Raw genomic sequence first — 13,404 nt, forward strand, 5'->3', positions numbered from 1 at the left:
CGTTTGAGATTTGGTGATATTGCATGTAACTGAAAAATAAGTGGACCGATATAAATTGAGGAAGCTCCCCACGGAATCGGCTAGGAAAGGAAGGGATAGGATCATAGGACATATGTTGAGACATCAGGGAATAACTTCCATGGTTCTAGAGGAAGATTTAAGCAGTAAGAATTGAAGGTCAAAACAGTGAATGAAATATGTACAACAAATAAATGCTGATATTGGATAGTAAGTGGTATCTGAGGTAAAGAGATTGACTTAAGAAGGAAAATTATGGCGGGTTGCATCAGAAGACTGGTGAAGTTTCTTACCAACTCCGCCCCACGGAAAAAAATGCTAGTAGTACCTCAGAATAATTAATGTTCTTCCAGCATATGACGTTCAGACTGCATTGCTTAGTGAAACATACAGTTACGAATGTATCTTTTAGAGATGTACGATTTTTCACATTATCTGAGGAGACATTTTTATTCGACGTCGAGACTGAACGACTTCACTCAATTCCTTACTGCGATTCCTTTCAGGATAATGTCATCTGTATTGGAGGGTGATTCGTTGAAATACGCAATAAATTTATTTCTCGCTGACTAGTCTCTCTTCTTTCTACAGTCTGAGTGCTGGGTTTATCTCTTTGTGGGAGATGTGTTTGTTCTGTAAATACACTAAATGGTTCAAATGGCTCTGAGCACTATGGGACTCAACTGCTGTGGTCATAAGTCCCCTAGAACTTAGAACTACTTAAACCTAACTAACCTAAGGACAGCACACAACACCCAGCCATCACGAGGCAGAGAAAATCCCTGACCCCGCCGGGAATCGAACCCGGGAACCCGGGCGTGGGAAGCGAGAACGCTACCGCACGACCACGAGATGCGGGCTGTAAATACACTCCACAGCTGCTCAAGTGGTACAGACGCGACCGGGTACAGTTGCAACTGCTCTCTCAATCGCACCACTGTCGGGTTCTCTGCCATGTTGTGCGGTACTTACGTTTGACAACTGACTCAAATTTGCTGAGCCTGCACCGAAGGAACACGGTGAGAATTTAGTGTAGGTTAGCTGAAGGTACCCAGTAACGCGGTTGTGTTCGAAATACCCATTTTTCTTCGCTGTTCTCTGAGTGTTGAGAGATTATTTATTTGAGACAAGTTTCAGAATACACTACCAAATCAATCTCGCTAACACAACGATTATTCGACCAATGTTTGTAGTCAACTTTTCGAACGCTCGTTAGTGTGGTGTTGAACCACGTGGAGATATTCAGTTGGTGTCCCGACGAGGTACGAAATTTTAGTGACCAATATCTGGCCTCAAAAGTTTTGACGGAATGTGGCTCACGATTAATAACATCCACACTGTACGCTAGGATCTTGATTAGGTCTCAGACGTGTCCGGCCATAGAGTGACGATGTGGAAAGTTGTTGATGACGCCTTCCATTGATCGAATCCAGTCAGTAGGCGGCTCCTCTAACCATGCATAAAATGTGAAAGACTTTTAAACCTTTGAAACGTTTTCCAGAATGCAATTTCGTTCTGCGGTGGACTGTGCGCTAATTTAAACCTTCCTGGTGGATTAAGACTGTGTCCCGGACAAGGACTCGAAACTGTGATCGATCCCTTACGCAGGCTACTCACGCACAATTTACAGTCTCCTCTCACAGTTTTATCTCCTCCAGTACCTCATCTCCTATACAAAGTTCACACGTCTGCCACCCACTTTTAATATCCCTGCAAGTTTCTTTCAAACTGTAATTTTGAACACGGACATGTATAACTGAAAGCACAAATCACAGTGGCATACATTTCCTATCCATATGATTTCCTTTGCAATGGTGTGCATCCCTCGTAATTTTACTAGTGAACCGCAGTCTGACTTTTGTTTCCTCACTATGATATATAAAAGACCGTTCCAGTTACAATAGTTTTCTACTTACCGCTGTGAATATTTCAGTCTTGCCCCTCATTCCAGCCGTTTTTATTAGTAAATTAATAAACTATTGTCCGCCCACGGTAGCTAAGTTGTCAGCGCGACAGACTGTCAATCCTAAGGGCCCGGGTTCGATTTCCGGCTGGCTCGGAGATTTTCTCTGCTCAGGGACTGGGTGTAATGTTGTCCTAATCATCATCATTTCATCCCCATCGTCGCGCAAGTCGCCGAAGTGGCGTCAAATTGAAAGACCTGCACCAGGCGAACGGTCTACCAGACGGGATGCCCTAGTCACACGACATTATTATTATTTTAATAAACTATTTATTTATTTTGGCACTGTCTCAGACTCTTATAGAAACGATAGGATAATTGGAAGTGAAGATTCATTATTCCTTGAAGTAGACAAGAAATTAAATTCACCGTTGTAGAAACTGACTTACGTGTGAGACTGTCTAGGGAACCAATCATAAGGGTTGGTGTAAACAACCTACGGACGCAACACAGATGTAATCGAAAACTTTAAGGAATTCTTCAGATCACTGATACATATGTTTCCCATGTATGCCGCCGTCAGTGGAAACGACTTAAATCATCCAACATTCGACTGCGACAGTTTCAATTTTGAGTGTGAGGAAGCAATAAAAACAGCTGAATAAAATCTTCTTCTAGCCCTGTCAGTTGTTTACACCGCCACAACGTTTTTTATAAATGATTCCACGTCTCACAGATTCATTTTAACATATTAGCACTCAATGTTCTTGGAGGTTAGACGGATATTTAAGATGGATAACATCTGGTGATAAACTCGGGATATTTGAAATAAATTACTACTTTGATTAATGTTGAAACTGAGGCGATGGACTATACCTACAAAGAACATATAATTGTCAGTGAGATGTTCCGACCGAAATAAAGTAAAAACTGTACTGCAGCTTGAAGTTCCAATTCCCAAAAGATAACAAATGCATTTAAGTATAATTCATTACTGGCCATTAAATTTGCTATACCACGAAGGTGACGTGCTACAGACGCGAAATTTAACCGACAGGAAGAAGAAGCTGTGATATGCAAATGACTAGCTTTTCAGGGCATTCACACAGGGTTGGCGCCGGTGGCGACACCTAGGACGTGCTGACATGAGGAACGTTTCCAGCCGATTTCTCATACACAAACAGCAGTTGACCGGCGTTGCTTGGTGAAACGTTGTAGTGATGCCTCGTGTAAGGAGAAGAAATGCGTACCATCACGTTTTCGACTTTGATAAAGGTCGGATTGTAGCCTATCGCGATTGCGGTTTATCTTATCGCGACATTGCTACTCGCGTTGCTCGAGATCCAATGACTGTTAGCATAATATGGAATCGGTGGGTTCAGGAGGGTAATACGGAACGCCGTGCTAGATCCCAACGGACTCGTATCACTAGCAGTCGAGATGACGGGCATCTTATCCGCATGGCTGTAACGGTTCGTGCAGCCACGTCTCGATCCCTGAGTCAACAGATGGGGACGTTTGCAAGACAAGAACCATCTGCAGGAACAGTTCGACGACGTTTGCAGCAGCATGGACTATCAGCTCTGAGACCATGGCTGCGGTTACCCTTGACGCTGCATCACAGACAGGGGCGGCTGTGATGCTGTACTCAACGACGAACCTGGGTGCACCAATGGCAAAACGTCATTTTTTCGGATGAATCCAGGTTCTGTGTACATCACCATGATGGTCGATCCGTGTTTTGGGATATCGCGGTGAACGCACATTGGAAGCGTGTATTCGTCATAGCCATACTGGCGTATCACGTGACGTGATGGTATGGGGTGACATTGGTTACACGTCTCGGTCACCTCTTGCTCGCATTGACGGCACTTTGAAAAGTGGACGTTACATTTCAGATGTGTTACGACCCGTGGCTCTACATTCGATCCTTGCGAAACCCTACATTTCAGAAAGATAATGCACGACTGCATGTTGCAGGTCGTAGACGCCATCCAGGCTCTGACTGACTCAATGCCCAGGCGTATCAAGGCCGTTATTGCGGCCAGAGATGGTTGTTCTGGGTACTGATTTCTCAGGATCTATGCACATATATTGCGTGAAAACGTTATCACATGTCAGTTCTGGTATATTTGTCCAATGAATACCCGTTTATCATCTGCATTTCTTCTTGGTGTAGCAATTTGAATGGCCAGTAGTGTATATGTAAAAATCCATACCTTTTCCGTTGTTTCAAGACAATAAGAAACTATCAGCATGACCAAAATAGTTTAGAATGTCATTTACATTAATTGAAATACTTACAACACTGTAACGGTTTCTGCAATATACGAGGGCCGTTCAGAAAGTAACCTCCGGTTGATTTAAAAAAATACACCAAGTTAAATGAAAATATTTTAATATATACATCTTACAACTACATTTTTGCACTATTTTTCTACCTAGTCTCCATAGCGATTGAGGCACTTATCGTATCTCTTCACAAGCTTTGAAATTCCTTCTGCATAAAAATCACCCGCTTGTGCCTGGAGCCAGCCTGTGACCGCATCTTTGAGCTCTTCGTCGTCATCAAACCGCTGTGACCCGAGCCATTTCTTCAAATGCATGAAGAGGTGATAATCACTTGGCGCCAGGTCTGGGCTGTAAGGTGGATGGTTGATAACGTCCCACTTGAAGGACTCAAGAAGGGCCGTTGTTCTGCGAGCAGAGTGAGGACTGGCGTTATCATGCAAAAAAACGATACTGGAAGTCGGCATACCACGGCGTTTGTTCTGTATAGCCCGTCGTAACTTTTTTATTGTTTCACAGTACACGTCTTGATTAATGGTCGTACCACGTTCCATGAATTCAACCAAAAACACCCCTTTGGCATCCCAAAACACCGTTGCCATCAGTTTTCTGGCAGAAAAATCCTGCGAGGCTTTTCTTGGTTTGGTAGGCGAATTTGAATGTGCCCACATCTTTGATTGTTCTTTTGTCTCAGGGTTCACGTACTTAATCCAGGTTTCGTCACCGGTCGCGATTCTGTTTAACAATGGTTCTCCTTCGTCCTCATAACGTGACAGAAAGTCAAATGCAGAGGCCATTCTTTGAGTTTTGTGGTGGTCGGTAAGAATTTTGGGCACCCATCGTGCACAGAACTTACGGTAACCCAATCTTGCTGTCACTGTCTCGTACAAGAGAGTCTTAGAAATCTGTGGAAAACCAGTAGACAACTCCGACATTGAGAAACGTCGATTTTCACGAACTTTTGCGTCAACTGTCTGAACGAGTTCGTCAGTCACCAATGATGGTCTACCACTCCTCTCTTCATCATGAACGTTTTCTCGTCCACTTTTAAATAAACGTACCCATTCACGGACAACTCCTTCACTCATAACTCTTGGTCTGTACACGGCACAAAGCTCACGATGAATAGCTGCTGCAGAATATCCTTTGGCTGTAAAAAACCTTATGACAGCACGCACTTCACATTTGGCGGGGTTTTCTATTGCAGCACACATTTCAAACTGCCACAAAAGAACTAAACTAGCGCAGGTACGACGTTCACTCGACCACAGCTTGATGCCGACTGACCTGTTGAGTGCGTGAACGCACAGATGGCGTCGCTACTCCCCCCACAACCCGCACTGTGACCAATCGGAGGTTACTTTCTGAACCGCCCTCGTACAATGAGGTGGCAAAAGTACCTGACGTCTTTTGCCCAGAGTAGTGCAGCAACTCGACGTGGCATCGACTCAACAGGTCATTCCAGAAACTCGACGTTGCATGCACTCAACAAGTCGCTGTAAGCCACTGCAAAAATATTGAACCATGCCACTGCCTCTATACCCTTTCATAGCGGCCAAAGTTTTGCCGGTGCAAGGTGTTGTTCAGGAGCTGATCACTCCACTGCGCTCCATTAATTTACGATGGGATTCATATCGGACCATCGGCGTACCCATATCATTCACTTAAACTGTTCGGAGCATTCTTCAATCAAACCACAAACAACAGTGGAGCGGTGATATAACATCATTGTTTGGGAATATGAAGTCGATGAATGACTGCAAATGATATCGAAGGAGCCGAACGTATCTACACTCCTGGAAATGGAAAAAAGAACACATTGACACCGGTGTGTCAGACCCACCATACTTGCTCCGGACACTGCGAGAGGGCTGTACAAGCAATGATCACACGCACGGCACAGCGGACACACCAGGAACCGCGGTGTTGGCCGTCGAATGGCGCTAGCTGCGCAGCATTTGTGCACCGCCGCCGTCAGTGTCAGCCAGTTTGCCGTGGCATACGGAGCTCCATCGCAGTCTTTAACACAGGTAGCATGCCGCGACAGCGTGGACGTGAACCGTATGTGCAGTTGACGGACTTTGAGCGAGGGCGTATAATGGGCATGCGGGAGGCCGGGTGGACGTACCGCCGAATTGCTCAACAAGTGGGGCGTGAGGTCTCCACAGTACATCGATGTTGTCGCCAGTGGTCGGCGGAAGGTGCACGTGCCCGTCGACCTGGGACCGGACCGCAGCGACGCACGGATGCACGCCAAGACCGTAGGATCCTACGCAGTGCCGTAGGGGACCGCACCGCCACTTCCCAGCAAATTAGGGACACTGTTGCTCCTGGGGTATCGGCGAGGACCATTCGCAACCGTCTCCATGAAGCTGGGCTACGGTCCCGCACACCGTTAGGCCGTCTTCCGCTCACGCCCCAACATCGTGCAGCCCGCCTCCAGTGGTGTCGCGACAGGCGTGAATGGAGGGACGAATGGAGACGTGTCGTCTTCAGCGATGAGAGTCGCTTCTGCCTTGGTGCCAATGATGGTCGTATGCGTGTTTGGCGCCGTGCAGGTGAGCGCCACAATCAGGACTGCATACGACCGAGGCACACAGGACCAACACTCGGCATCACGGTGTGGGGAGTGATCTCCTACACTGGCCGTACACCACTGGTGATCGTCGAGGGGACACTGAATAGTGCACGGTACATCCAAACCGTCATCGAACCCATCGTTCTACCATTCCTAGACCGGCAAGGGAACTTGCTGTTCCAACAGGACAATGCACGTCCGCATGTATCCCGTGCCACCCAACGTGCTCTAGAAGGTGTAAGTCAACTACCCAGGCCGAGAGATCTCCGGATCGGTCCCCCATTGAGCATGTTTGGGACTGGATGAAGCGTCGTCTCACGCGGTCTGCACGTCCAGCACGAACGCTGGTCCAATTGAGGCGCCAGGTGGAAATGGCATGGCAAGCCGTTCCACAGGACTACATCCAGCATCTCTACGATCGTCTCCATGGGAGAATAGCAGCCTGCATTGCTGCGAAAGGTGGATATACACTGTACTAGTGCCGACATTGTGCATGCTCTGATGCCTGTGTCTATGTGCCTGTGGTTCTGTCAGTGTGATCATGTGATGTATCTGACCCCAGGAATGTGTCAATAAAGTTTCCCCTTCCTGGGACAATGGATTCACGGTGTTCTTATTTCAATTTCCAGGAGTGTATTTCCAGTCAATGATCGGTTCAGTTGGAAGAAAGGACCAGCCCACTCAATGTAAACACAGCTCACATCATTATGGAGCCACCACCAGCCTGCACAGTGCTTTGTTCACAACTTGGGTCCATGGCCTCGTGGGGTCTGCGCCAAATACGAGCCGTATCATCAGCTGTTACCAACAGAAATCGGGGTTTTCCAGTCTTCTGGGGTCCAATCTATATGGTCAGGAGGAAAGGCGAGGCGCTGCATGCGATGTCGTGCTATCAGCAAAGGCTCTCGCTTCGGTCGTCTGCTTCCGAGGCCCATTAACGCCAAATTTCGCCGCAATGTCCAACCGTATACTTTCGTCGTACGTCCTACATTCATTTATGCTGTTGTTTCACGCAGTGTTGCTTATCTGCTAGCACTGACGACTCCAAGCTATCACCGCTGATCTAGGTCGTGAAGTGAAGGCCATCGGCAACTGCATTGTCCGTCGTAAGTGGTATTGCTTGAAACTGGGTATTCTCGGTACACTCTTGACAATAGGGATCTCGGAATACTGAATTCCGTAACGATTTCCGAAACGGAATGCATCATGCATCCGGCCCCAACTACCACTACGCGATCAAAGTCTGTTAGTTTGCGTCGTGCTGCCATAATCATGTGGAAAATATTTTCACATGGATCAGCTGAGTACAAATCACAACCCCGCTCATCCTCTGCCCTTTTATGCTTCGTGTAAGCGATTCTACCGCCATTTGTATATGTGCATATCGCTATCCCATGACATTTCTCACCTGAGTGTTTGTATGATATATGTACTCATAACGGTATTTCAAGTGATACTGGAATCCGTTCTCTGCTACATGAAAGTTCGTAGCTTATCTACAACGATTAGCAACACTGGTTCTCGTCTTTTATTACCCTCCTCAGTCAGCATCTTGCCATGTGTAATCTCCTGAGAACACTATTTCTCTCGATACACTTTTCCACGCCGACTGTATGCGACGTGTAAGCTCCAGGCAGTAGAGCCCCTACAGTCCGCCTAAAGACGGATGTAGCTTTTAAGAGCTCTTGGTAAGTCGATCCACTTGCAACCGAGGCCTACGAGAAAGACTGGCCGCGGCGCGTACTTCTCGAAGGTAGGCCTGAGTTCGCTCGCTCGCTCAACTCAGCAGACTGCGTTTCTACAACTATTAACGCGTAACTATGTGCTATATACAAACAAGAAATGCATTTTCTACTGGAATCTGCTATTATGGAGTCTTACTTTAATTACTCCTGCAATGATCGTCAGTCCCATAGTCCTACTAATAATTTGTTATGGCTGTACTGGAGTACAATAAAACTAAAATCTAGCCAAAATGATTATCAGTTGCGAAAGGCAACACCTGTTGTAGGAAATGAGGACTATTAAACAGAAGAGACCAAATGTTATAAACAAGCCGTTATAATATATAGATGGAGTACTGATCATAATTTTGTTGTAGTTCTGTTAATCAGTAAGACTTCATAATAGTAGATTCTAGTACAAGACGCAATTCTCGTTAGTGCGTACACACCAAGCTGCTAGTTAACGGGCTTAGAAACGCAATTTGTTTGCTTAGCTCAGCTGATCGAGCGGGTTCAGCCCTACCTTCGTGACGCACGCGCCGCGGCCTGTCTTTCTCGTAGGCCTCGATTTGGATCAGAGTAACGAGTAGTTAGCAGCCTAACAAACTGCACACAGTTGCAAAAGTCACAGCACACAAAGTACAGGGTGTTTCAAAATGAATATACCTGTTTTAATACGTTGTTGGATTTACAGTCATGCTCACAAATTAAGGATAATGCTGATACATGGTGGAACAACGCTCTGGTGGGCGTTCTGCGGGTTTAAATCACCTCGGGGTACGACCATGCGGAGCATTTGACCTGCGGTCGTCGCACGGTGGCGCTGGCAGCAGTCCATATATGCAGAGGTGTGCTGGTGCATGTCAGAGTACGGTGCAGCGAGTAAGTGTGCAGACGTTTCCAGACGTGATAATGGTGACCGTGTGTTGAAAATGGCTAAAAGCACACATATTGGTGACGTTTAGAATACTAGGGCTGGTCAAACACAGCAGGTCGTAGCACGGGCCCTCAGTGTGCCACAAAGTGTGATCTTAAGATTATGGCAACGATTCCAGCAGATAGGAAACGTGTTCAGGGGCTGCAGTACGGGACTTGCACAGTGTACAACACCACAATAAACCGATATCTCACCATCAGTGCCGGCAGACGGCCACAGAGTACTGCTGGTAGCCTTGCTCGGGACCTTACCGCAGCCACTGGAACAGTTGTCTCCAGACACACAGTCTACAGAGGACTGAACAGACATGGTTTATTAGCCTGGAGACCTGCAAGGTGCATTCCACTGACCCCTGATGACAGGAGAGCCTGTACAGCCTGATGTCAAGAACACAGTACATGGTCATTGGAACAGTGGACCCAGGTTATGTTCATGGGCGAGTCGAGGTATAGTTTGAACAGTGATTCTCGCTGGGTTTTCATTGGCGTGAACCAGGAACCAGATACCAAACCCTTAATGTCCTTGAAAGGGGCCTGTATGGAGGTCGTGGTTTGATGGTGTGGGGTGGTTCAAATGGCTCTGAGCACTATGGGACTTAACATCTCGGTCATCAGTCCCCTAGAACTTAGATCTACTTAAACCTAACTAACCTAAGGACATCACACACATCCATGCCCGAGGCAGGATTCGAACCTGCGACCGTTGCGGTCGCGCGGTTCCGAACTAAAGCGCCTAGAACCGCTCGGCCACTCCGGCTGTGGGGTGGGATTATGACTGGTGCACGTACACGCCTGCATGTCTTTGACAGAGGAACTGTAACAGGTCAGGTGTATCGAGATATCATTTTGCACCTGTATGCCCGTTTTTGCAGGGTTGCACTGGGTCCCACCTTCCTCCTGAGGGATGAAAACGCACGGCCCCACCGAGCTGCCATCATGGAGGAGTACCTTGAAACAGAAGATATCAGGCGAATGTAGTGGCCCGCCTGTTCTCCAGACTTAAAACCCATTGAGGTCTTCAAACCTCCAAGACACTTCAGGAGCTCCGACAGGTACTGGTGCAAGGATGGAAGGCTGTACCCCAGCAGCTGCTCGACCACCTGATTCAGAGTATACCAACCAGTTGTGCATGGTGATCGTATCCCATATTAATGTCGGCGTTGATTGTTGTAGCACATGTGTTTCGGGACGGTTTTCTCAACTTACTACCAACACCATGGCCTTACTTATCTGTGTCGCGTGTTTCCCCTGTGTGCCTATGCTATTAGCGCCAGTTTTGTGTAATGCCACGTTGTGTGGCACAACATGCAATTACTATCCTTAATTTATGAGTATGAGTGTATTTCATTCAACTTAAAATTACAAATAGTACATCAAATGAAAGAGTAGCTCAAGTATTTTTATTTGTAAACCTGTCACAAACTCCAAACCCTACAGGTTGCGGTCTACTTTCCAACTCTGCATACAAAATGTTGCTGCATGACCATGAAACTTTTCTGGATCGTGATGTCTTCAATGATGACTCGACATTTCATGAAAGTGGATATCTGAACACACATAATGTGTATGTCTCTATGTCTGGGGTCACAAAATCCCCTCGAGATGGCACAGTTGAAACGAGACTTGCCTAAATTAAATGTTCTTTGTGCCATATTAGAGCGGAAAGTTTAAGATCCTTTCTTTTTCTGTGCAGCAATTGTAGCTGGTGCTTCGTATCTTGATGCGTTACAACTATGGCTCTTTCTTTATACTGGAAGAAGCTGAACCACAGAACTTTATTTGGCCGGCAGATGTTGTGCCGTCTCTGGCATGACACACTACACGATTTGTTAAGCGACGTTGGTTTCAAGGGGCGGGATGACAGAGTTTGTAACGCATGGCCGCCACCGTCACCTGATCTGATGCCAAGCGATTTTTACCTTTGTAATTCATAAAGGATAGTGTGTACCTGCCTGCGCTACAGGCTGAAGTACCTGACTTCAGAAACAGGATTGAAACAGTTGTCGCAGCAATGACCTCAGACACATCCATCAAAGTTTTGGAAGAATTCGCCTATCAGCTCGATGTGTGCTGTGTGACGAATAATGCTCACATTGTTTGTAAGGAAAACTGTTTCAGTTGTTCTTTTATTTAATGTATTTTTATAATAATGTAATCTAAATGCAGTAAATTCTATGAAGCCTTCAAACCGCTATGTTCATTTTGGAACAAACTGTATATTGCGAACCGTAATATAAAACGCGTTTTTGTAGTACTGATTAACGTTTATAGTTATTTCACGAAAGGGAGATGATCAACATTATTAAGTTACGCTACGAATGAAGTAAGAGGTCATTTGGACTTCTGAAGTTACTAATTTAACTGCATACTACATAATACTAAGCTGTTACACACTATTGCTGTTGTGCACAGTTTGCATCTCTGTTTGTATTCACTTTATTCGTGAACAATATTTGTCAAATTGAAGAATTTAGATTCCTAGAAATGTACTAAAAGAGGACTAAAATTGAGTCGTGCTTTTACTACAAAATGATGAAGAGAGATAATTAGAACCTGCTCCATTACTCACAGTAACTATAGACCAATAACTTTAAAGGAATTATAGATTTAAGAAGTCGCAAGCAGAGTGAGTGGGCCAAGAAAAGAAAATGTGTTTGTCCAACTAGCTCTTGTCGATATGTAGAAAACTAATGGTCAAATCAAGAACGGTGCAAGTGCCAAACAATGGTAATACACTAGAATGGAAATATGCCGAAGACATTAAGATACACACAGTATCGATAAACTCACCTTCTTCTTGAACTCACAAAAAATAACTTTCGTGTTAAGTACTCCGATGTTCACTGAACCACCTGCCGACAATTTTATAACAAGAGAGATGAAACTGAAAAATAATTTGCACCAATGGAAAGCTATGAGCTCATATTAGCTCAAATGATAGCAGATAAGAGATAATATAAATGAAATGTCGAGACAAGTGTCTAAAGAAATCTGTAGACCCACTGATTATACGAAGAAGTTTTTAAGTTGCCTTGAGCAAGAGATAAGAAACAAATTACACTCATCAAAAATGTTAATCATATTTCCAAATTACCGATTAATAGTTCCTATGGACGTTCCTGCTGTGTTTATACAGGAAGGTGGCTGTGTACATAATGCGAACTCGTTGCCAGTCTGCTCCATCCGGGGCCGTGCAATTGCGGCTTGTAAACATATGCAGTACACCAGAGCTGAGTACTTATGAATGCAAAGTCGTCCGTGTGCCTCGCAATGCAGCACAATTCCTCGGAACAGGATCTCCATAGCAGATTGTATCAAAATCATCACAATGATGGCACAAAACATGAGACAAGATGAAGTTGCGAAAATTGTTCACGTTAATCAAAGTGTTGTCTCCAAACGGTGGAAAACGTTCCAGGAAGCCCATAAATAGCGTATCGATATTGTGAAGGACGTCCACGCAACACTACAGCAGCTGAAGACCGGTATGTAAAGATGTCTGCACAGAGACACCCTTCAAAGACAGCGAGAAGCCATAGGCGTTACCGTAAGTAACAGATGCAGAAGTATGAAACAGAAATTTGGTTGCAATAATTACACGTCTGCTGTCTGAAACTAACACACGATGTTTTATTCAAAATAGTCTCCATTGCTGTTTATACATTTCTCCTATCTCTCCGGAAAGCTATGAACGCCACGCCAAAAAACAGTTCTTCTTATGAAGCGAACCAGTCAGCGAGCCATTTTCGTACATTTTCATACGGAGCGTGTCCCATTGATGCAAATAGATGATAATTGGACGGAGCCAAGCATCCGACTTCAAGGCCAACAGAAGGACATCATAGACTACGGAGAGCCTGTGGGACAGGTGGAGCCAGAGGCTGAAGTCAGTCCGCATCCGACAGCTAATATAGGAGTGCCCATTGTGGACCACTTAGAGAACCTGCCGCAAGAGA

The 13,404-nt window shown here is 45.6% G+C and overlaps 1 protein-coding gene across 1 annotated transcript in view; it reads right to left on the minus strand.

The window, feature by feature from the left end:
* Positions 1 to 12,284, minus strand: part of LOC126252120 (arylsulfatase I-like) — a 240,442-nt gene extending 228,158 nt beyond the window's left edge. The window contains exon 1 of the mRNA XM_049952985.1: positions 12,239 to 12,284. The gene's annotated coding sequence lies outside the window, so the exon portion shown is untranslated. The remainder of the gene's footprint in view (positions 1 to 12,238) is intronic.
* Positions 12,285 to 13,404: the final 1,120 nt, after the last annotated feature.

This window comes from Schistocerca nitens, chromosome 4, assembly GCF_023898315.1.
Source record: "Schistocerca nitens isolate TAMUIC-IGC-003100 chromosome 4, iqSchNite1.1, whole genome shotgun sequence".
Taxonomy (NCBI): domain Eukaryota; kingdom Metazoa; phylum Arthropoda; class Insecta; order Orthoptera; family Acrididae; genus Schistocerca; species Schistocerca nitens.